The 24,132-nt window shown below is 32.2% G+C and overlaps 2 protein-coding genes across 3 annotated transcripts in view; one reads left to right on the forward strand and one right to left on the reverse strand.

The window, feature by feature from the left end:
- The window catches only part of LOC115439955 (rab11 family-interacting protein 4), a 94,061-nt gene that overhangs the window by 62,611 nt on the left and 7,318 nt on the right, over positions 1–24,132 (reverse strand). Inside the window, exon 2 of the mRNA XM_030164049.2 lies at positions 1,165–1,212. The gene's annotated coding sequence lies outside the window, so the exon portion shown is untranslated. The remainder of the gene's footprint in view (positions 1–1,164; positions 1,213–24,132) is intronic.
- LOC115439962 (mpv17-like protein) overlaps positions 277–24,132 on the forward strand; it is a 37,700-nt gene continuing 13,844 nt past the window's right edge. Inside the window, exon 1 of one of the 2 annotated variants that reach the window (XM_030164063.2) lies at positions 277–470. The gene's annotated coding sequence lies outside the window, so the exon portion shown is untranslated. Of the gene's footprint in view, positions 471–22,396; positions 22,999–24,132 lie in introns of those variants that run through there. The other variant, XM_030164061.2, reaches the window with a different exon arrangement.

Consider the following 24,132-nt stretch of genomic DNA (forward strand, 5'->3'; position numbering starts at 1 on the left):
ATTTTGTAGTGCTGCTGTACATAGGCAGGCGATGACAATAATAATAAGGCAAGCGACTTGCTCGCCTTGTCATATAGTTGCATAACTCTTTGTTCCTAAATCTCAATCACCAAAACTGGAAATAAAATCTCGGATTTACTTTGTTAGAACCTCTAGTTTTTGGTAAGGAGCCAAATTGACTTACAATTGTTATATATTTAATTTAATGACAAACTGCACACAAAAGCGTTTACAAATGAAACAACGATTTCAGAGCCATCGACCCCAAATTGCGCAACTGTGGCCCGGCATTCGATGCACATTCGATACACCGACTTCATAAAGCTGTAAAAACGATAAACGTTGAATAACATTATCTCATTACAGGCATGACGATCTGAGACCGATTATTTGGAAAATCGATTTTTTATCGATTGGAAAATTCAGCATCGATATAGTGAATGGATCTTAGAACTACCAAGTGGTAATTGGTAAGTTTTTGTTTATCACTTTGGTAAATATCATAGCTAAGTATATTACACAGAGATTAATTTGCAGTCACAATTAAAGACTTTTGTTTGAAGCTCAAACTGTTGTTGTCATTTTAGAAAACAATTAGACATCTCTATCTCATTACTATACAGTATAGATCCAATGATGAACGGAAATATTCTGCTCATTAAATATTAATGCTTCCGTGTTTTTGTGGGTCGTGGAGGATGTGGCTGCGCCTTGTTTGACTTGTTTTTGCTATGAATGACTGTCGAAGGGAAATGTATTAACTTAAATAAACAAGGTGTTCTAACGGACATACAAATAAGTACTAGTGTGAGTGAATGAATGACCGATTGTTTTATCGGAGCTTTGGTTTCATATTCTTAACAAATGTTAAGCAAAAATATCAGTTAATATATACCTGAATATAATATATATTAAAATGTAAAGTAATTTTACGACAGTTGTCATGAACATAAGTGGTTATCCACATTCCATTCTTTGTGGATGACGTCACACGTCATTTGTTTCATATTTTTTGTATGGTGATTGTAAACAAAGTCGAAAATGGTAAAACAAAGCTGAGACACCGGATGGGTAGCGAATGCGCGACTGGAATTCCTTAGCGAGTAACGATCCTTTACCTTTTAATTTTATCACATGTAAAAGAGTTAACAACAGGACACTTACCGCAATTTTAGTCCAGTTTCAATTCAAACAAAGCACGAGGCACGCAATCTGCAAAGAAACATATTTTTGAATCATTACAAATTTACTTAAATTCAAATTTAATATGTTTATTCTAAAAGGAGAAAATAAAATTATTTCCATGTATAATGACGTCTAATCTAAATTGTAATTTCAAGTAATTGCAATATAGACGAACACTGTTTTAGTCACGTTTAGAATTTCTACCAAACAATAGATAAATTCTTACAGCTCGTGCGTAAAATAGCATTTTTATATTATCATTTGGTTTTAGGGTTCAATTTGTATACAATAAGAAAACGTTTATTAAGGTTTGTTAAATTAAGTTTATTCGAACTAAAAATACATATTAGAGGTTTTTCATTTGCCTTAAGCGTCAACAGAATGTTCATTTATAAAAATAAAGTTAGATACCTATTCTCATGTCATTTATAATTGCCTATTTAAACGTGATTTCTTAAATAAAACGATTATAAGACACCGTTCAGATGATACGCGTGGGTTTTGCTGACGCGCGTTTAAAACTAAGTAAATGCATTTTGTTCTGGGTGTTCATATGCTAAGGGCACCTAGCGCACGAAAATACATACAAAATCATGTAATTGTAAACGCGCGTTAAGCGCTCGTCATTTGAACAAGGTCTAATGCAATATTTCGGAAAGAATCTCCTTAATCCGCGAGTAATGGCATACACTCCCATAATACACAAACATCGTAAGTCAACTGTTAACCTTATGGCTTCAATATTTCTTTATAATATAGAGTATTCTTGCAAACACAATATAATGCGTGAAATACAACAGAATAGACATAACTCTTAGAAATTTCATGCTAGACGTGTTTATAACACGTATAAATTAGAAATAAGAAGTAACATATTACAATTATTCAAATAGGTACTTTTCATGGTAATTCGTTAAATGTGATTAAATCACTATTTAGTTTCGATAAAATCGCAAAATCACGTATGATTGATTTCCTTGGTATGTTTGACGTATTTATTTTGTTTATTAAACCGCTTTAATCGACATCAACTCATCCGTTGTATAAGAACAAAAGAAAAGGCGAAGTATGGTACAGAACCACGCGACACTCAAGGTTAGACAACCCTAAAACTAAAGGGCAAGCGATGTATTGTATGGGCAACCCTAAAACTACTGTAATCAAATAAAATTCGAAATACAGAACCACGCGGAGCAGGTGACTTTCTCAATACTTTGTACAAGAAGGCTCGCTACTCGTCTACTTACATTAATGTAATTGGAACCGTCTCGCTGCAGTTGCGATCGATGCCAATCGTATCAATTGCATTATGATATTTCTATTTCGTAATCTGGGCCTGTGCTACTGTTTCATAAATTTGTTAATACCAGTATGAATACGAATTATTGGGGTCACAACTTGTAATTTAGAAGGCAAAGTTGACTAAGTACGTATCCTTAGTATCAATTGTCAAGGGATTTTGAAGTTAATGTTTTCTATGTTATATGTCACCAACACTTCTTTTCTATTTGTTAAACTATTTTCATATAGATAACCATAATTGTTTGAAGTTAATCTGTTATATAAATATTGTATTTTTAAATAACGATATATTATCAATTTATAATTTGACATCATAAAATAAATGAAGAATATTAGAAATGCAATAAAAACACAATTCATTCTGTAACGATCAATTTAGAAATTGCTTTGAGCTTTCTATCTCTCCGCAGCAAAAACTGCAGAGTACGTTGCAGAATCGATTGCAGATTTAGGAAATATTTATCTATTTTATTTTAACTTATATAATAAACTAGCGACCCGCCCCGGCTTCGCACGGGTGCAATGCTGACTATTTAATGGATGTTATTATTATACATATAAACCTTCCTCTTGAATCACTCTATCTATTAAAAAAAAACCGCATCAAAATCCGTTGCGTAGTTTTAAAGATTTAAGCACACATAGGGACAGAGAAAGCGACTTTGTTTTATACTATGTAGTGAAGTGTAAAGAAATATATTATTATAAATATTGCGACGTTTCATTTTGAAATATTTATGCTAATTGTTCATAAACATTAATATATGGTTGCAAAAATTAAGTATATATGTAAATTATTTGGAGAATGGACGTGTACTTGTAGTGGAATATCAATAATAAACTACTTTATAATATTGTTTTTAATTTATTCATGAACTATGTGTTATACCTAAACTTTTAATTTTCTTTTATACGAAGATTTTTACAATCGTGAAAGGACACTACATCAATGAAAAATCGTGAATGATTAAATTATATTCTCGTAAATATGCGAGAAAATTTTAGTGTAGTTTATAATAAATGAATTAAAAAAAATATATGCAATCAAAATACCAAAATATGCACTAAAAAGGGCTAAATATGTACAGCATATGGACAATAAATTCTATCATGGTTAGCCTTTTTGTTTATATTAACAAAACGAATTGTTATTCATATTAAAAAATACAAATAAATATTTATTAGAGTAAATTATTGAAATTGTTGAAATTTTACTTTTACAAAAATAAAAATCAATCAGAAGGTGCTCAAAATGTTAATAAAAAAAAAAACTAAAAAACTGGTGGATATGGAAATAATTAAGTTATCGGAACATTAATTTGTCGTAGTACTTATAAGTACTCAGTTTTAAGTGGCGGAAGTAATTAAACCGCATGTAGCAAGTGCAAGGGAACTTCTCCATTTAGAAGGTTAGTGCTATGCAATAATCAGTTTAAGTAGGTTCGTACTTTCTAAGTATTTTTTTGCGTGTCAATACTGCTAAGAGAACTTAACCGTCAGTTTAAAGAACAGCATTGCCAGTGTTGTTACTGACAATATAAGTCATATGTTTCATATTTAAATAATTATTGTGAAAATGTATACTAATTATGTGAACCATTTGAAAAAAAAATCCTATGTCTCAGATGTATTAGATGGTAGTAGTCAGGTTGGTACTGAAGTAAGGAGCTGATTTAGGGTATAATTGTGTAACATTTATTTATTTTCTCTCCTTTTATTGTATGTACAATGTACATGTTTAGTGTTATTGTCCCGATAATAAAATCTTTCTTTTTTCTTTCTTCGTCATAAGTGCACTGCAGTACCACGCATTAGTATTGCGTAGTTTTCTATTATATTTAAGGGCATTTGTGTCGCTTATCCTAAAGCAACCGACTTTTACGTCTTATGATTTAAAAAACGAACACTTTTTTGAAAAAAGAACGTCCGTTTTTTCTTAATTCTTTATCTTTGTACACTAATGATCGTGTTTACAAGCGAAAAATTTGTGCTTTTGCACATTATCAATAGTTATTGAGTATAATATGAGCCACTTTTATTAGAAATCATTAGCCGTAATAATCGACGTTCTGTATCATTTGTTCACGGTCTAACTCAAGTTTTACTACCGGGTGCGAACGTTCTGATTAACAGATGCAATCAATGGCGTAAATAGTTCGTTGACTTATTTCTTATCGTATTGTTAATGAAATTGTATTTTGTAATGCACTATCTATACATAAATATTACAAGCAGGCCTTATTATATGTGTATTATTGTATATTATAGCGTTATACGAAAGGCATTGAAAATATAAAATTATAGAAAAATAGTCTTAAATGACAGTAATTGCGGGATGTATGACTATTTACGTGATTTATCACACAGTCATAGCATTTAGAATGTTGAGCGTTTATGCGGCGCCTACGGTAGTCAGGCCTTATTAGGCGCAGCAATGACTTGACGGATACAAGCCTTGTAACTATTTAGTCATAGTAATTGTTGTATCAAATAGGATATAAGATTTGGTTGAATTAAGAACACGAAACCGTGTTTCCCTGTGCACATTATAGTTGAATAGTTCATGTTGGGATATAAACAAAATACTAGTAAGGGCATTTGAAGTGCTCCGTCATTCGTCCTAACAGAACTGGCGACATGTGGGCTTGTTCTAACTCTGCCTCTTAAATGGCAATAAGAGGTGTTGCTAAGTTGTTTTATGAAATAAACATTTGTAATAATTAATAATAAAATTCTATTTCGAATGGCAGCTCCAAAAATATGTTTACTAGTTATAAGATACGTATATATTATGTATTCATATCGAATAAACACTTCGCATCGCAGCCCTTTCTCCTTTCTGTCCTTTTGCAACATTCAACCAGTCCCTTATGTTACGCAAACAGCTTTATGAAATAGACAAAGATTTTATTACGTTCTAATTTCAAATCAAGGAGATAGTTGTTTTATTATATTAACTAAATAATGTTTTCTTAGCACCTTGCCAAAGAGATAGAAAAAAATATTTTCTTAGTAAGGTCATTTAATAAGTAATTCTATTCTAATAAAATCCTAGTAAGTTTAATATGGTAAAAGACGGTTTATTATTCATATATGCTTTGACATTGTGCGTGTATTTAAGGTCTTTGATTTAAATAAGGATGTCACGTTCTAGTTTTATTAAAGGCCAAATAAGACACTTTCGTTTAAGATTGGTCTATTAAAAACTAAATTTTGTTGTAGGTACTCAAGTATTGAGTAAGAAATAAATTAAAATTCTTAAATATTTATATCTTTATATTTCTATAAAAACATTGGTCTATTATGGTTAATTTAAAAACTAAATTTTACGTTTTGCTCAAGTATTGAGTAAGAATAAATTGAAATTCTTGAATATTGATATCTTTATATTTCTATAAAATTATAAATAGTGAGTTGGGTAATTCGTAGTAGTATTTTAGTAGTCACTACTGGCTATAAATGGTAGCAAAACCACCCAAAACTTCGAATTACGTAGTAGTAGGCAACACAGTGTCATCCTACTTTAAGAGGTAAAATCTCATAAAGCTATTAAAAAATAAATACCACGTAACTATGTGTGGTACGAAATTTTGCAATAAACACATTCATAAATTCCCTTGAATTTCAAAAAGATAATGGTTCATATCAATGTGTGGTATCAAATTTTATGTTTCATATATTTTATCAACCACATGGCCTTATATGCCATTCAACACTCACACAGATTGCGCAGAGTGGGCGTGTAGGCTCTATTTCTGAGTCATAACTGATCGTGCATTTGGTTGTAGCTGTTATAATGGTTATCAAATAGGTTCGCATTATTTTCTACTTATAGAAGTATAAATTTCGAAGTTAAGGTCCTAAATCATAAATACATTGCCCGCTAAAATACTTTGAATGAAACTTTGGTAGTATTTTTCACAAAAAGCTTAAAAAAAGAATAAATGTAATCCATATTTTTTTTTTACAAATATAAAACAAAAGCGACTTTATTACATCGCTAATGTTTTCATATTCTTATAATCGCTTTGACTATAAACACGAAGAGATATTAACAAATAAAACGTCGGCAATAGCAACTTTCACGGATTAAAGATTTGACGGTCTATTTGAAATACACACGTAGAATACTAAAAGGAATAAGGTATAGGGAAGATTGATGCATAAATCTTTTAGATCAGATTAGGGTTAGATTAAAGACATATTTACTAACGGAAGAGGCGCTGGGTATATATTTAGAATTGCATCAAAAAGGTAAAACTAGAATACAGTTTGGTTACTTGAGAATAATATATGATGATAGATGAAGATGCCTTAAAATACGTAACAAAAACATGACCTATTTTAATTTTGCTTTACGTATTATATTATTGGAAAAAACAGTGTTACGCAACTGAGTTTTTTTAGATTTGCAGTGATTACTAACGATTGCCTTAACAGCTATAAAAATTGTCGACATTTGTAAATAATTTTATATTACTAGTTGCTTCTCCCTCTTCTTTTATGGGCAGAATTTTATGATCCAAAGTTGGTTGCATGACATCACATAATTTGTATTCCCTGGCAAAAACAAAATGCTTTTCATTTTAATCCCTTAAGGTGGTAGCTCAAGGTCCATTTTCATACATTTTGTTTCGGCTTTAATCTGGGTAACTAAACAAGTATTGGCAAGTAAAGAATTTAAATTCACGTCTAGTTAGTGATTAGTTCTCGCAGTTGAAAAATGTAAAATAATTAATAATCATGGATATTTCTGCCTTTAAAATTTCGTCATATTAAATTTTAAAGGCCGAAATATCCATGATTATTAATTATTTTTACGTTTTTCTTTCAACTGCGAGAACTAATCACTAACTAGACGTGAATTTAAATTCTGTACTTGCCAATACTTGTTTAGTTACCCAGATTAAAGCCGAAACAAAATGTATGAAAATGGACCTTGAGCTACCACCTTAATGCCAATTCCAGTAGGTAGTAAGTTCTTTGCGCATCTGGCTCCGATCCAAAAGCCTGGACACATTCACTCGTATTTCACTCAATGCGAAATAGTCGCGAGGGATATAAAATGTACTATTAACGCGCGCTATATCAGGACGGGCGTCGGTTAGTCTGCTATGCGCTATCTGTTATAATTCCTTGGTTTATGAGCATATGTTATTTTAGGTAATGTTTGTATGCGAATTTCTGGAATGTAAATTTCATGTGTTTATGTGAAATGTTCAGTATTATTTTAAACACCTAGATTAGGCCTTGTTGTGGGAATATTATGGTGGCTTTTATTGGCGAATTAGGCATTATTCTCGACCCCCTGGAATCGTCTCACGTGCAGGCTTACCGCAGGTTTTAGTCTGTATGACGGTATAAACTTGGTAGGGACCTATCTGAGAGGGCCTTTAGATGGCATCTGGGTCGGAAGGCCGGTGAGTGCCACATAACGATTCCTTCGATCCCCACGTTCAAGAATGCTATACATAACATGAGTTTTTATTGCAGAGAAAAAATGGTGACTAAGTTATGATAAAGCAATGTTCTTCAATACTTTGGTAAGTAGGCAATTGAAGCAATTATGATTCTTTTAGGTATAACAAAATGTATCTTAATCAACTGCAATAAGAAATCAGAATAATTAATCACAAACGATGCTAAACGTCTACTACAACTAAAAGTACTAGATGAGGTTCTCATTCGGTTTGAAGCATCATAAAGCGTGTTATGTCATAATTGTCTGCTGTAGAAGAAGCCATTTGCATCAAACACTGTAATGGTTATGATCAGTTATATAATGAACTTCGAGATACATTTACAAGAAAGATATATCCGCAGAAATAAACATAAATGCGTTCGTTAATAGTTTTTACTCCACAGAAAAAAAATTAGATGAATTTTAATGAAAATATATTGTAGTAGTTGTGGTTATTCACTATAAAAATTAATTAATGAGTACGTAGTAAATTTTCCCTTGGACTGCGAAATGTTTGTATCCACGCCATCGTTATAAAGTTATTTTGTGTACGTTGCAGGCACACACACATGTATATATTAAAAAACGCCTATATGAACAGACAGACCAATCATTTTACGTAGCTATCAAATCAGGAATTAGTAAACAGATCTCTTATTTTCATTGCGGAAATCAAACGTATTATCTTCTAATAAAGAACAATTTTACAGTCAACGTGTTAATTGAGATCTTATCAACCCTGTTAAAAGGTTTACTGTTACATAACAACTTCTTTGTTTCAATGGGAAGTAGTTTGAGTTTACCATTGACTGAAGTCTAAATACGGGTCATACTATATGCCTTCAAATAGCTAAGTTTTATAAAGAACTCTACCTACTTTTGTTTACAGCCATTTGTAGTAAAGAAGAGTGGCAATAGTATACTATTATTTTAATATAAATCGGCTTGAGATAGAAAAACTTAGTACGGATATATCAGCTTTGCCGTTATATCCTCGTATTACTCTCTGTTTTTTATAAAGTTAATTAAAGCAGTGACCGATTAACTAATAAATTAAATACCAAACGCAGTTTGCTTTTTATTTGTATACATATAAAATTAACAGAAAGTGGTCTGTGTGCAGTTAATAAACTCATGTCATATTTATTCACATACCATAACCGCTGTAGATTTGGTGTAAAACTATTAGTGCGTGCTAAGTGAATGTGCTAGTTATCATAGAGATTGCGGCGAAGTGAAGATACTCTATTATAGATTTTTTGTAATCTACGGAGTTAGTGAGAAAGTGAAGTTTAAGCCGCTTACGAATGCCCTATGTACCAGAAGAATTATTATTGGATCCATAAAGGGAAAAGAGTGAAGGCAATAGTTTGTAGGACCTTTCGTGACAACGAGATGGAAATGGGATTCCGTTGACTGCAATGATACAAAGTCATTTTGAAGTCTAGTAGGTTTAATTATGTATTATAACTCTACGAGTTAAAAGCGTCGTATTATAAATGTTTTAAGGAGACTCTTTAAAGACTGGCTGCCCGCATTACCCGCTGAAATTCTTACTAAATTCCATGTTCGTGTTTGAGAGTTGAATACTAAATATGGTTCTTTCAGGAAAATACTAGTAATAATATCGAACATTTTCTAGCTAAAAGGCGGAATGGGGGTAACGTACACATTATATTACGTAACGTATACATTCAAGGAAGTTTACCAATGTGGGGGGGTCAAATCAACTGATGGTACTGGGCGCGAGCGCGACCGCCCACCGTGTGACGTCATCCGGTACCAATTTCTCAGTGTACTTACGTAATTGTTTTCGCTTATTCTTATTCAATAGTCTTTTTCTTTTGGATTATTTTGCGGTGTAATCAAGTTGCAAAAAGCATTCTTTTGTGTATGAAGAGTGACAAATTTGCTTGGGATCTAAGAAACATAAGAGGCATCAATTAATTAGTATTCTAACAAATACTTCTTTACTTAATATTATGAACTCGCTCAAAATATATATATAAATAATACGTTTTATTTAATTCCCTCATCATTGTTAGTTTATAATTTAAAAACTATAAATTTCCGTTACCCGACATGCCAATCAATGTTCCTGAATTAACATTTTCAACTTTATTGTCAACAATAAACGTGCAGTTTGCAATCCTGCTAATGGTATAATTTGATTTTCATGTTTTAGTAATTGTTCCACATAGTTTTAAGGTCGTCAGTGCCATCGACCTTTCAGTATCGATTTACGTTGCATGTGGTTTTGTGGGGTAAACGGAAACAATCCACAACTCTTTCGCGGTATGTGTAATCTTCTTAATAGGGCGGGCAGTTGTAAACGATGTGATTTGAACTGTTTAGAAATGAGTTAGTTTGTTTTAATTGGCAGCAACTCTGTTTTTGGATGTAAATGAGGATGTTGGAAAATCTTTAAATTAGATCAATATTTAAAATGATAAGTTTGGAATTGGGCCACGCTGAATAAGTGTACAGTGAGCCACAAAAATGGCTGAAAAAAATCAATATTTCAAATCGCCCTTAAAGTTTTGTGTGCTTATGAACAATATTTTATTCAGAACTAATATAAACTTCAAATGGTTTCAGTGATTCAGCTACTTCTGTGGCTAACTGTAAAATAGTTTGGAAGACCAACAAAGATACAAAATTAAGTTTTATAATATTGTAATGGTAAACTATTTTGCACTGTATACTTATTCTACAAAGAAAACTTTATCAACAACAGAGAGGATTACTTACGTTTATTTTCATAATTGATTAAGATATTGACTGAAAGATGAGAATTGACGAATATGAGACTTGTTTTTCTATATATATTATTAGCTATTTAAATGTACATTGTATGATATAAATGTGTATTTGCGGCTTTTTATCAAGTGATATATCGTATCTTTAAGCTATTTCAAGATTTCATAAATATAACTCCACTATTTTTTCCAATTATCCTTAATATTACAACACCAATCACCACAGCTCTGGAAAAACAAACAAAAATAAGATTTTGGCTCGATGCCCGTTTACTGTACGTAAACTGCGTCAAATGTTTGCAATTCCACATTTTTTACGCTTTAACTAATGTGCGTCATTCATGAATGAGCTGTTTTACGTGTATTATTATACTTTCTCACTCCAGCAATTTTTTAAATCCGAAAACAATAGTATTGATGGAAAGAGATGAATTACTTTTAATAATCCAATTTATACACTTATGGAATCAAATAGAAAAAATAAATTATTACCTCCTGCGTTTAGTAATATTAGTAAGTAACGTGAAAAGATAGACTTTTTTTAAAATTTAATTACTTATAGCTTGAAAGGGAGACCAACAATTCTCTCATCTGACAGTAAGCTACGTATAACTGTAGGCACGTATAATAATACAACTTAGAACTTTGAATTACGAAGTACTGCATCATACCGTATTTCGTTTTATCACACTGAGGTATTATAATATGCAAAAGTTTCTAATTACTGGTAATTACATCTACATCAAGCTGGTATACGCTTAGCTTACAAAACAGCGCCTGTGTATTCTTCTTTACTTTTTTCTGTAAAACCTGGACTACGGCACAATAAAGTAAAATATAATTATTTAATATCATTTCTGTTTTACCTAGAGAATAAAGAGAATAGAGTAAAGAAAAGTTTGACATGAAACAATTTTGCGCGCAGCGTTTTCAGCTTCTAGATTGTAAAGCGAAACGTGATGGCGACCGATCCTATCGGGAAATTCTTGTTCCGGGATTTGAATTTTATATAGATGAAGGTGGTCCTGGGTAACAATTGAGCCCTTATTATGCGGCCCACGTTCGATTTTTGCATAGCTACGTCTACAATAGACTAATCCATTGAGTCTAATCCATTAAAGGCATTTAGTTCCCTGCTTTCATTGTTGGTACATTGTGTGGCGAGTTATTAATCTCTTTCACTGATGTGTCACAAGCTGTTAAGCCTATATCAGGAGTTCTAACAGCTCATATGATAGGACCCTTTCTTTTAATATTTATCCGTGGTGCTTTACAACTGGCTTATCTAGTTGTAAATGTCCCTATCTTTGAGGTAAAAATGCCTCCTTGGTACATTGTATCCGCTTTGCTATGGAGGGAAGTGGACAATTAATATTTCCAACTCCTCCCTGTCTTTCTATTTGATTAATTTCGTTACGGGATAATGTCAAATTAGTTTTCCCTGAGACTTATCGAGCTTCATTGCTCGGTGTCATAAAATGTGTACTACTGCTGATCCTGGTTTACAGGAGTTGTAGTGGTCGGTGTGAGGGCGGGAACGTCTCTATATTAGGAGGTAAGCCTATTGCAATGATTAGGAACAATACCAGACTCTGGCTGATATTGCGCAGAAACTCCAATATCGCTTTACCTGTCCTGGGAATGGAACCCGAGATCTCAGCGTGGCAGTTTATTTATACTATTTGGACTAAAGTTGATACTTTGCATAACATGCGGGACAGAATGATTTGGCACGTCCGTAGAACACGTCACGCTGTTTGAAAGATCAAGGTCTCATCAACAGTTCATTGTGTTCGTAGAATATTGTAATAAAAAATGCATTCCTAAGGTGTATTTGGTTTATAAATCCAATCAAGTTTTAAGATTACGTAGTTTATAGTTCTTTGTTTATGGTTTTTATAATCTTAATGTCAAAGTTTTGGTACTTGATTTTATTGGCAGGCACAGAATGACTATTCTTATAATTATTACAATTAGAGACAATGTGCTAATTTTTATTTTGAATTCATATTAGCGCATCCAAATTTCAACCGAAAAATCTAGATTTGCGATCTCAATTCTACACAAATCAATGGCAAGTGCATGTAGGCGGGTCTTGGCTTCTGAAACATTACAAAACTAGAAAGTTGCCTTGTTCACGCCGGCTACAACCCGCATACGGTGTTAAAATACTGAATTATGAATATTTGTGCATTGGAGTGAAGGTCGCTAGATACGCGCATGCGCGACACGCTCAATTAATAACATTCGGTCAAAGTCGCGAATACTTCTCGGACTCGAGAAAATATTGCGATCGATACTACTTCTTGGACGCAGATGGACGTATTATGTTTAAAAGTTGTATCATTATATATTTGGAAGGAAGCATACTAGTAGTTTTCGTGTTGAGATTTGACTACACTCTCGTTTTCTGAGTCTTGAATTTAAGGGTCAATTTAATTGAGAACTTCTTTAATCTATTTACATTTGCACTTCGCTGATTTAATTCAAAGTAAATGAGAATATATCGGAAAAAAAATCAAATAAAAAATAATCATTTTTAATTTTCTAGAACCTCATCCTTTACCCTTTTAATAGTTCCATGAAATGTAGTTATAATTAGGTAAACTTTGTCAATTACAACATGTTTAATGACACACACTGTCATCGGCGTAGTAGCATTTAGTCTCACCGGCCACGTTAATTAAACTAAAATAGATCAGACGACACACTGAATTATTAATAAATACCGGACATAAACGCAATGACGTGTATATACGTGGAAAACGTCATAGCACGGCTCGTAGTTAATTATGCGCTGGAATAAAATAAAATAAGTGTTTGAAATGCGTCATATGTTTTATTACTGTGCGATGATACAAATAACTTGACTGACGTGGAAATTATTAATATAGGTTCAATGCAGTCTATTATAGATGATAATCAACAGATGGATGACCTCCTTAGATTATAAAGTATTTCAATATGCATTTTGATATCATTAGCTCACATACATTCGTTTGTTTTTGTAGCTATTTGGTCAAAATCTCACCAATGCAATGATATAATTTGCTCTCATATACATCTTAGGGTTACATCACAGGATTATTTTAGTACTTGATATGAACTAATTTGCGGTTGCATCTGTAGTCGATAGTTTATAATATATTGGCAACGTAGGTCCGTTAAAAATGATCATATTATAACGTAATGTGTCACGTTCAGAAGACGTCTATGCACGTTTGGCACTCACGTTACAACCGTGTCATAATTTATTTCAAAACTCAGCTTCCTAATGATAAGATAAATATTTCTCGGTATTCGAGGTAGTGTTTGATATATCATATAATAAAAAATAATTTGTATTTATAAAATTGTAATCTTGTTAATATAAACGAGAGTTTATGAAAATGTTTGGATGTTTGTTAGAAATAACGCAGAAACAGCTGAACGGATTTGGATGGAATTTGGCTTACGGATAGACCGTATCCTACATTAGCCTGTGGACAGTAGCCTATTCTTGCATTAATCTTACTGCGTAATTTTTCGGAATAAAAAGTAGTCTTATATCTATAATTCTTTAAATGTATTTTGTTCTTGTAGCAAGACTATATGTAAAATCCAAACAATGCGATTGTTTGGATTTTACATATAGATTGCATTGATTATAAATAAAATGAAAACAAATTGATTACACAGTTGGCAGATGTCTCACGTATTGTAGAAATATTGCCAGATGGGAAGTATTCGAACTCACACTATGAGATCTAATAAAGAATATTAAAATCTTGATCGGAAGAAAAAACATACTATTAATCAATGATTACTGTACGCATTTGTTTTAAAATATTTTTACATAAATTGCATAACCTTTATACATAAACATGTTGCTATAAAAATAATATAGAAAAAAAAAATCTATCTACACATCGATTTATGTTACAAATAACTTGTTTAAGGTATAATTTATTTACTTAATGCAATCGAAAGGATATTGCAGTCTTCAAATTGCGCCTATTTTATGTACACGTGTGTTTTCGTCATTACTGTATTTACCAATATATTGTGTCCATTATTGTATAAGAGTACTATCCGTGACTACCAGTTTTTTTATTTCCTATTGCAAAGTTTTGCGATTAGCACATTACGGTCGAAATTTCCGTTGGCATTAGAAGCGTGATTTCCATAACAGTGCGATATTATTGGCAATAACAAATATGTAAATACCAACTTATTTCTACAGCATGAGATCATATTCTAGAATGTCTGGGTCAGATAAGTTGGATTTTGAATAGGCTGTAAAGAATATTTATTGTATTGTTGTAGTTAAAGATTAATTGCGTGTGATTTGTCTAAAGAATTTTAGACCTTATTCCGAAATTCATATGAACTTTAATTGACACTGTGTTAATAAGACGTCCTACTGACTTCCCCATACATAATATATAACGTCCTTTGTCTATAAACTTATTGTATCACTTCGAAATGTAAAGTTCCAAAGTCAATTTAAATTAGTTCTACATCAACCTTAGATAATATGTAAATTAGTTTTCGATCGAAATTTTCAATTTAGAGTTAGATATCTCAAGTGCTGTAGTGTGTGCTGTGCTATTAGTTCGATCATGATGCCATTTCATTATCCTTGAGCCACTGTCGCCCATTGTTTTCTTGTTATTTCTACAAGGTTGTCTGCGTGCAGTTAGGGAATTGTTAGACTGTTTACCTCAATGTCTTCTATTTTGATACGGATTCGTTTTTAGACGTGTAATTTGGTTCTTTTTCCCATTTTATCTATTTGTATGTGGCAGTTAACAACAATTACAGGAGTTTTATAAACTTACCTAACAAACTGTTACAATTACGCATTTTTTTATTAAATACGATAAATAATTTTAGGCAATGACAAATATCGACGACAGGTCTTCTATCTAACAGTTATAGAATCTATCTTCACTTTATTATTTTAGTATTATTTCATAGCTATATTTTACACCATATACAAAACACTGTGCTTAATATTAAAACAATGAAGGCTGAAAGGAGGTACATACAATTGGCGGTCTTATCCCTCGAGGCAATCTCTTACAGACAACCATTGGATGGAATAAGAGAGAATGATGAAAAGGGTAGTCTAGGGCGCACATATTTACTTGAATGTCAAAACTTAACCTCACTATAATAAAAAGGTTGACCTAATTCTAGGTTACTTACATACATAGTTTTTATAATTGGGTTCAAATTAGTGTTCAATTTAATAATTCACCATCGCTTTAATTTATCGGTATTGTCGAGTAGAACACCTACATATAAAACATGCACGAACAATCCATACCGACGCCACTGTTTGCAATAGTTTCAAAACAATGGTATTTGTTCAGGTGGCTTTTATGAAAAGATACGATCTTAAACATTACTGCTTTGGTGTTACATGCGAATGTTCGACTATTTAATGTTTTATTTTTAAGTAAATTTCGTTTATATTATTTTGGAATGAGTAAGCGGCGATAGCGTAGTTGGGTGTGGAACGGACTGCCAAGACCAATGTCCGCAGGTTCAAAACCCAAGGGCACACACCTCTGACTTTTCTAAAATCATGTGTGTATTCTTTGTGAATTTATCGTTCGCTTTAATGGTGAAGGAAAACATCGTGAGGTAACCTGCACATCTGAGAAGTTCTCTATAGGAATTTCGAAGGTGTGTGAAGTCTACCAATCCGAACTAGGCCAGCGTGGTGGACTAAGGCCTAATCACTCTCAATAGTAGAGGAGGCCCGTGCTCAGCAGTGGGCAAGTATATGATACAGGGCTGATATTATTATTATTTATTATTATTTTGGAATGGTGTATCGGATTTTCGAAGGAGCTTCGAGATCTAAGCTGGTTTCTGCGTGAAGCATCCTTTTACGTAAAGGGTAATCTACAGTTCTTACATTTACGTATTTTCAGTCATCCATACCTTAATGAATAGATAAAAGTGATGACCAATAACCTCGTGGCGATGAGACACGCGAAGGTCAAAAACAAAACACATCCGAGCTGTTCTAAAAATTCGTCTTTTAAAATAGTTGCCGAATGTGAGAGCAAAACTGCCTTTAAACCTATATCGGACCAGTCTGAGTTTTAACACCCCTTATATTCAAAATTACGGCAGTCTTTAGTTAGAAGCATAATACTTTGAAGTCAAAAGTCTTTGCAAGTGGGCACATTAATAGCCAGTAATATTATGAATGTTTATTGTATTAGCTACCGATCACCTCTAGTTTTATTACCTACTGTTTACATTTACTTTTTCAGTTAGTTTAATTATATATTGCATGTTAGTTAAAGAGTAAAAAGTTTTGTTACTTTGGTTCTCATTAATAGATACACATAACAATTAATTCTTCTTGAATTCCTTATACGTTACTCAATAATTTCATATTTTAAGTACTTGATATTATTTTCTACCTTCTCATTATTAGGTTTTAGATTTTAATTAAATATGTTGTCAATGGTAAATGCTGTCTACACCTAATAGTAACACGCATATCAGATGCTCTACCTTATTGTTTTATTGCATTCAATGTTATATAGTGATGTTGGTGTACCTTATTATAAATAAATAAAATTTAAACGTGTTTTAGAGACATTTATTTTTAAATGGCAAGTAAGGATTATTAAGTTAATTGGTAGGGGATACTTTTGCAGTATTGGACGGTTTTTAAGAGTGCGTTCAGGGCCCTTATTCTGTATGATTGTGTAAACGCGTAACGCGGCCGTGTCATGTTATCTTCGAGAAATGTGCGTGGAATGGTATTCTGTAAGCCAAATTTCTATAGTCCTAAACATGATGCGTTGTGTTACGTGCTTATTACACACTGTCAAAATAACGTGCGGGATAGAGAATAAGGCCCCTGTTTTATAAACCGTTGGTTTATAAAAACATAACATACATAAGAACCTAAACAAAGCATAAATAACAAAACTCAACTTCATTAATATAATTCTACATAGAAACTATTATCAGTTTATCGATACTATTACTAATATTTCATAATTCCTTATCACACATCTATAAATAACGTTGCATTTATGATATTGCGTGATGTAAGAAGAGACAAGCATCGCGTGATTGTCGACGGGAAATTACTTCGTAATTGTCATACAGTGTATGTGCAACGTGTTACTAATGAGCAGATAAAAAACTACATAGCACTAGAGTTCTAACTCTCCTTTTTTTGAAGTCGGTTAAAACATAGGTATCCCTACCATCACACAAACATTTGTTTGTCAATATCTAAACTCAGCAATATCTTGATATCGGAGCTGATATTTCAAAATATTTTTAACTAGATCGTCTATGGTCAATAAATAGTTTTATGCGCATAACTTAATATGTTTTATATTCAAGGGCTTTTTGATCAGTTAGTTAATTTTTTATGCCGGTTATGTAGACCGGCAGATAATCACAATAAGAAACAGTCGGCCTTTTTAAATTAGCTTCCCTTATTCACTGTTACGTCACTTTTAAATTCCACTATTAGTGTTACGAAAAATTACTGTTTTATCGCTTTCTTCCTTACAGCAGATTATTTAAGAGTGGAAGAGACAAAACTTTGATTAATTTAATTACTGACTTAGAGTTTTTATTAGGAAGACTCCGAATATAGATCAAGACGACACTCATTTAACCTTGATCGAGGCTAAATATTTTTTTTTATGTTCCAATTGATTACATTATTACCAATAATGGACACTGGTAGAGAACCCGTCCTCGTCATGGTAACTTTACCCCAGTCATTCGACGGATGTGGGCGTCATTGCGACCGTGTACCCTTCTCCGTGCATCGTTTATCGATATGAAATGAAATATATACTAGAATACCAATTCATATCAAGTCCATTAAAGATATTATTGGATTATAATATGACGTAGTTTAATATATATTTCGAGAACTATAAGTAATAATTCGCATGATAACAGATCTATTACGGATATAATTAGTTTATAACGTCTCATGTAGCTATTTTAATAGGCATTTTTTTAAATATGTTACAAGTGATTTCTTATGTTTAACTAAATACTAGACATCATGGGAGATGGCTATGCCGGCTGCAAGTCTTCGAAACGCCGGGAGAAAATTATATTATAAAAAACCGCTATAAAATCCGGAAATATAGTTTTATTTCAATGTTACTAGAAATATTTTAAGAATATTAATAATGATATTAAAGCTGTGCGGGTGAAAATTTGTTGTGACCGTGTTCAAAATGTAAGAACAAAACTTTAGTTCATTATTTTCCTTGTGGCCATTTAGTTTTTAGTTTTGGGAAGAACCTGATTCCTTTTATTTTTATTATAAACGAAATTTTTGAGCTTGAACAAGGAAAATAAGTTAATATATATTTTTTTATGAATTGTCTATGCCCTTTATGATTAAAACTTTTATACAACATGATAATGCTCGTGTCACCAACTCAATATTTTAAATAACTCTAATGTCTGAGACCATTAAAATTCTTTACCTCCTAAAATGATCGTCAAGCATATTAATATAGTATAACTATTGGGTAAATATGTTACATTACAGAATGAATGACAAAATACTGAGGAATAAATGAATTAAAATCCTTAGTTTTCCTAGTCTCCGGGTCCAATAGCATTTAATTATTATGTATATTACAAACCTGTGTTGTACACTTATTGGAATTGTAGTGTGTGGGCTGAAATGTCAAGTGTCTTGCTGCATTACACTACTATTGAACCTTGAAATGGTTAACTTTCTATTTCTTCTTACACGCGAGATCTAAGGTTCGTGACTCGGGTTGAATAAACTTTAATCAAATGAGTAAAATCAAATGCCGTATGATATGCAATTAATCAATTATTTAACTATGAAAGAGTTGCATAAGAAAACACAATTATATTATTTACGTTAATGTTTGTATTTAATATATTAGCGCATGATCTTTTCATTATTTTTAACTAAAGCGACGGAAAAATAAAACAAATCTGATTAAAAAACAAAAAAGTTAAGTTATTATTCCTTATGGCATTTAGTTTAAGTTTTGTGAAATCACAAACTTCAAATATTTCATATAATATGTAGTAGGTACAATTAACAAAGTTGGCTTTCATACAACAGTGTATACCTACCTACCTGTAGCTATAACAACACGTTATCAGATTATGTCGGCTATAACAATGTCAATGCTTTAGAAGTAATGATTAGATATTTAATTCTACTATACTACTATATATAATCTTACAAAATAAATCTATACCCAAGATTATCTATACTCTGGCAATTATCAGATGTTCATTTTACCATAACTTCTTCTACGAATCATCGTTCGCACAAAAGAAAATTCCATAACCGTTCATGTAGTGTTAAAGTAACATTACTTGGGAATCTTGTACAATGGGCGATAAGAACTGATTCAAGTTGAGAGAGCCGCATCGAGGTTTGATTGCGATGACATTTCCATTGTCAGAGAGAAAGCTCATTCGAAGAAAGCTCGTATACAAGAAATATAAGAGCGGTGCAGTTCTGTCGTTGAAACCGTTAGCCTAGATACATGGAATGCTTTTCTAGTAAACTAATTAATCAATAACAACATAGAAAACAATATCTTCTTCGTTACATTTCAAACAAATGTTATGTAAAGGTAAACTTAGATATATCATTCTCTACTTACTTACAAGTGGTGCTAAAATCCAAGAGGGTAGATGTGGAAATATATCCATGAAAGATGATATAAACTTATAATGAAAACTATCAGTAAAGTAGGTATATATTTGTGTTCTAAAATCTATGTGTTTTCTATCCTTTGTGACTTACATGTCTATGAAAGGTCACGCTTAGCGTATTTATATAATGTTTTTAAAATGTTTACATAATCTGTTAAGTTACATGAATATTGGATATTCGCCATTTATAAGCTCATTCTATACTTAAATAATAATATATCTATGATGTAAGTAACACCCGCATGGGTGTAGTATATGGAAGCATCGTAAGGCCAAAATCTAGTATGGCCGGTAGTGCCTATCCAGCAAAAAAAATGTCAGCTATTAGGAATAATGTAGGCGTCCTAGCAGTCTTCTACAGCGATGGATTTCATATTTTATCATGGTAATATTTTTCATTCATTTCACTTATTGAGAAATGCCTAACATTTCTTTCAGCGTGTGGTAAAATTCTAGAATCCTTAGTTCAGAAGAAAATGTTTTCTCACTTTAAAAGTGTTTTAGACGATAATCAACACGGTTTTCGTCCCAAAAAATCAACGGCAACCAATCTAGTTGAGTATATCTCGTATATATCTTCTGCTATTGATAGCGGTAAAGAAGTTCATGCAGTATATGCAGATTTTAAGAAAGCTTTTGACCTAGTTGATCATAACTTACTTATTGCTAAACTGGAAGCTATGGGTGTTCATGGGTCTTTACTGAGGTGGTGCGAATCGTATTTGAAAAATCGTTCGCAACTTGTGTATGTTAAGGGGTTCAAATCCAAACAGTGTTTTATACCATCCGGGGTTCCTCAAGGGTCTCACCTAAGGCCATTGTTCTTTATAGTATTTATTAATGATTTGGGCAGAATTATTAATTCAAAATATAAACTTTTTGCTGATGATTTAAAAATATACAGAACTATTAACAACGCACATGACATAACTCAGCTTCAATTAGATATAGATGCTGTAAGTACTTGGTGCACAAAGAATAGCATGACACTAAATCAAAATAAATGTTATTTTATCAAATTTACTAGGAAAAGTAATTCATATAGCACTTCTTACTTATTAAACAACATTCCGCTTCAAGAGGTCCAAACTATTAGAGACCTCGGTATTTTAGTAGATAGCAATTTAAATTTCAGGAGTCATTATGATCAAATCATTAAAAGAGCATCAAAACTATCAGGATTCATTGTTAGAGAAATGAAAATTTTTAAAGAACCCCATCTCACAATTTATATTTATAACAGCATTATACGAAGTATACTGGAATATTGCAGTACGGTTTGGAATCCATTTTATCAGGTTCACTCAGACCGCATTGAGCGTGTCCAGAAAAGATTTTTATACCAATTGTGTTACACCGACAATGGTTGTCGAATATTTAACTCGTACGAATCTCGGTTGAATCACTATAAAATGAAATCCTTAAAAACCCGTAGAAAAATCCTAGATATTATTTATATGTTCAAATTAATTAATGGATTAATCGAATCCCCTGAGCTTTTAGTGAAAGTAGGAGTCTGCATACCTCGCGATAGCTGCCGGTTGATACATAGAAAAACGTTTGTTCTGCCGTATAGCCGAACAAACTTGGGTTATTTCTCACCTGTTTCTCGCATGTTGTCATTTGCCAATAATATTCGTAATGATATTGATATCTTCACTGGTTCTGTAGCCTCAATAAGATCGAAACTCAATAAGTTAATTACTTAGGGATAAAAAAGAATAATTCATCCTTATTATACATTTTTTTTTTCTTTAAAATTTAGTAATTTGTATAATTTTACGATCTAATTTAAGCACTAACTATTTAAGTGTCTCACTAAGAATACCTAATGCATGTCGGATTCACATCTAGTAGATGTCAAATATTATTGTATTGTTTCATACCTTTTACTTATAGCATGTAATATGTTTGAACATCAGTTTTGTGAATTAAATAAAAAAAAAAATTGTAGCAAAAAATACGGTTGCATGTTAAAACTATAGCGTCGTGTACTTTTTCAAGGGGCCACTTATAATTCCATTTGATTCTCGAACTTAGTTCTGCGACACTTAAACTCATTTGCTTCAAATACGGCACGGGAATTTAAAGTGCACACTTGAAAGCAATTTCAGCAAAATCACCAATTCAAAGCCATCTACCAAATGAAAAGGTTCGATATTCAAAATAATTTATGATTTCGGAATAAAAACTATAGATCAATACTGGCTTTTTGGCCGGTACAATGAAAAATGACAGATACTGGCCGAACAATTGAATTCCATAGACAGTCTATGTCAAAGAGTACAATAATATTATGGTGCCGGCAACAAAGGGCAACATTAGTCTATAGGGAAAGTAAGCAAACATAACACGAAGTACGTACGATTATAAGTGTCTTTATATTAAAGTATTCTCATTAACTATTGAATAGTTCTCAAGATTAGACAATGAACCCTTCGTGCGCAATGTTCCACAACAGTTCCTGTGTGAAACTTTAAAAAAGGGGATAGATGAGCCGAATAGTTTTTATACGGCTTCCAGGCACGACGGTCATGGGAAATTGATACGCACTCCTTGACCTTTCTTATATTTCTTGGATAGGTAAGTGGGAATCTCTTTCGTTAGATTGTGACGCACGCTTTCTGCGTGTCTGTGTATTTAGCTGTGTAATGAATAAAATTGGTCGGTAATTGCTTAAGTTATAAGTGTTTAAGGTCCTGTTCATAAGGAAAATGATGCTCTATAATATATCTATAGATTAAAGTCAAGGCGCATGTCGTTTTATCAAGGAAAAAGCCATGTTGAATCATGTGCTATAAATACAGAAAATGCCTACATTTATATTTTTTGTTATGGTCAGAAATCAGAAAAATATAAATTTGAGTAATTTGTTAATAGATCATTTTTAAAGTAATTTTAATACATTAGTTACATTATTTTTACTGTGGATGGTCGGTTGAAACTAACTAAAAAAAAAACAAACCATTTATTTAAGTTTCCGACACTGACAATATTGTATTAATATAAAGTATTCCTTATGATTGTACGGAAAAAAAACTATACCGGGAAATACATGTATGTTACTTTATATAAATTAAATGCGAATGTTTGTGAAAATGTTTGGACGATTGAATGATGGTTAGAATTAAAGGTTAAACAGCTAAATGGATTTGTATGAAATTTGCCGCACGAATAGACCTGGATTAACAAATAGGTTACTTATATCCTGTACTTGCTATTTATGTAGATTTGCATTTTAAATCAGATTTTTTAAATAGATAGCGCTGGTGACGTACAGATGCCGTTATAAATCGCTACAGTGTTTTAGGCATTTTGTAGCGGGAAAGGTTTATCATGCGTTGGAAGCCGCGAACAACTAATATTATTCTAAAGATAAAATTAAAAAAAGAAAAGTAGATAAGCAATATTCGTAATTTCTGACTATCTTCTTCAATATTTTCCGCCTAAAATTGTACTAATCTCATTTAACAGAGCTCATTCAATTTCACCGTGACGTGACGTTTATGCGTTATGGTGAAATGAATTTAGAATGACATTAATAGATGCTTTCATCATTAGTCGACCCACATTCGCTGTCTTTTCGTAAACAATCGATTTGTTATCTGAAGAATTGGTAAAAAGAACCGCGATGTATTTTCAAAGCGGCCAGCGGAGTGTGAAACCGACCGAATACTTTCACTCGAACGCTCTGTCTGTTTGTAAATGAATTAATAT

Source organism: Manduca sexta, chromosome 15 (assembly GCF_014839805.1).
Source record: "Manduca sexta isolate Smith_Timp_Sample1 chromosome 15, JHU_Msex_v1.0, whole genome shotgun sequence".
In the NCBI taxonomy this organism is placed as follows: domain Eukaryota; kingdom Metazoa; phylum Arthropoda; class Insecta; order Lepidoptera; family Sphingidae; genus Manduca; species Manduca sexta.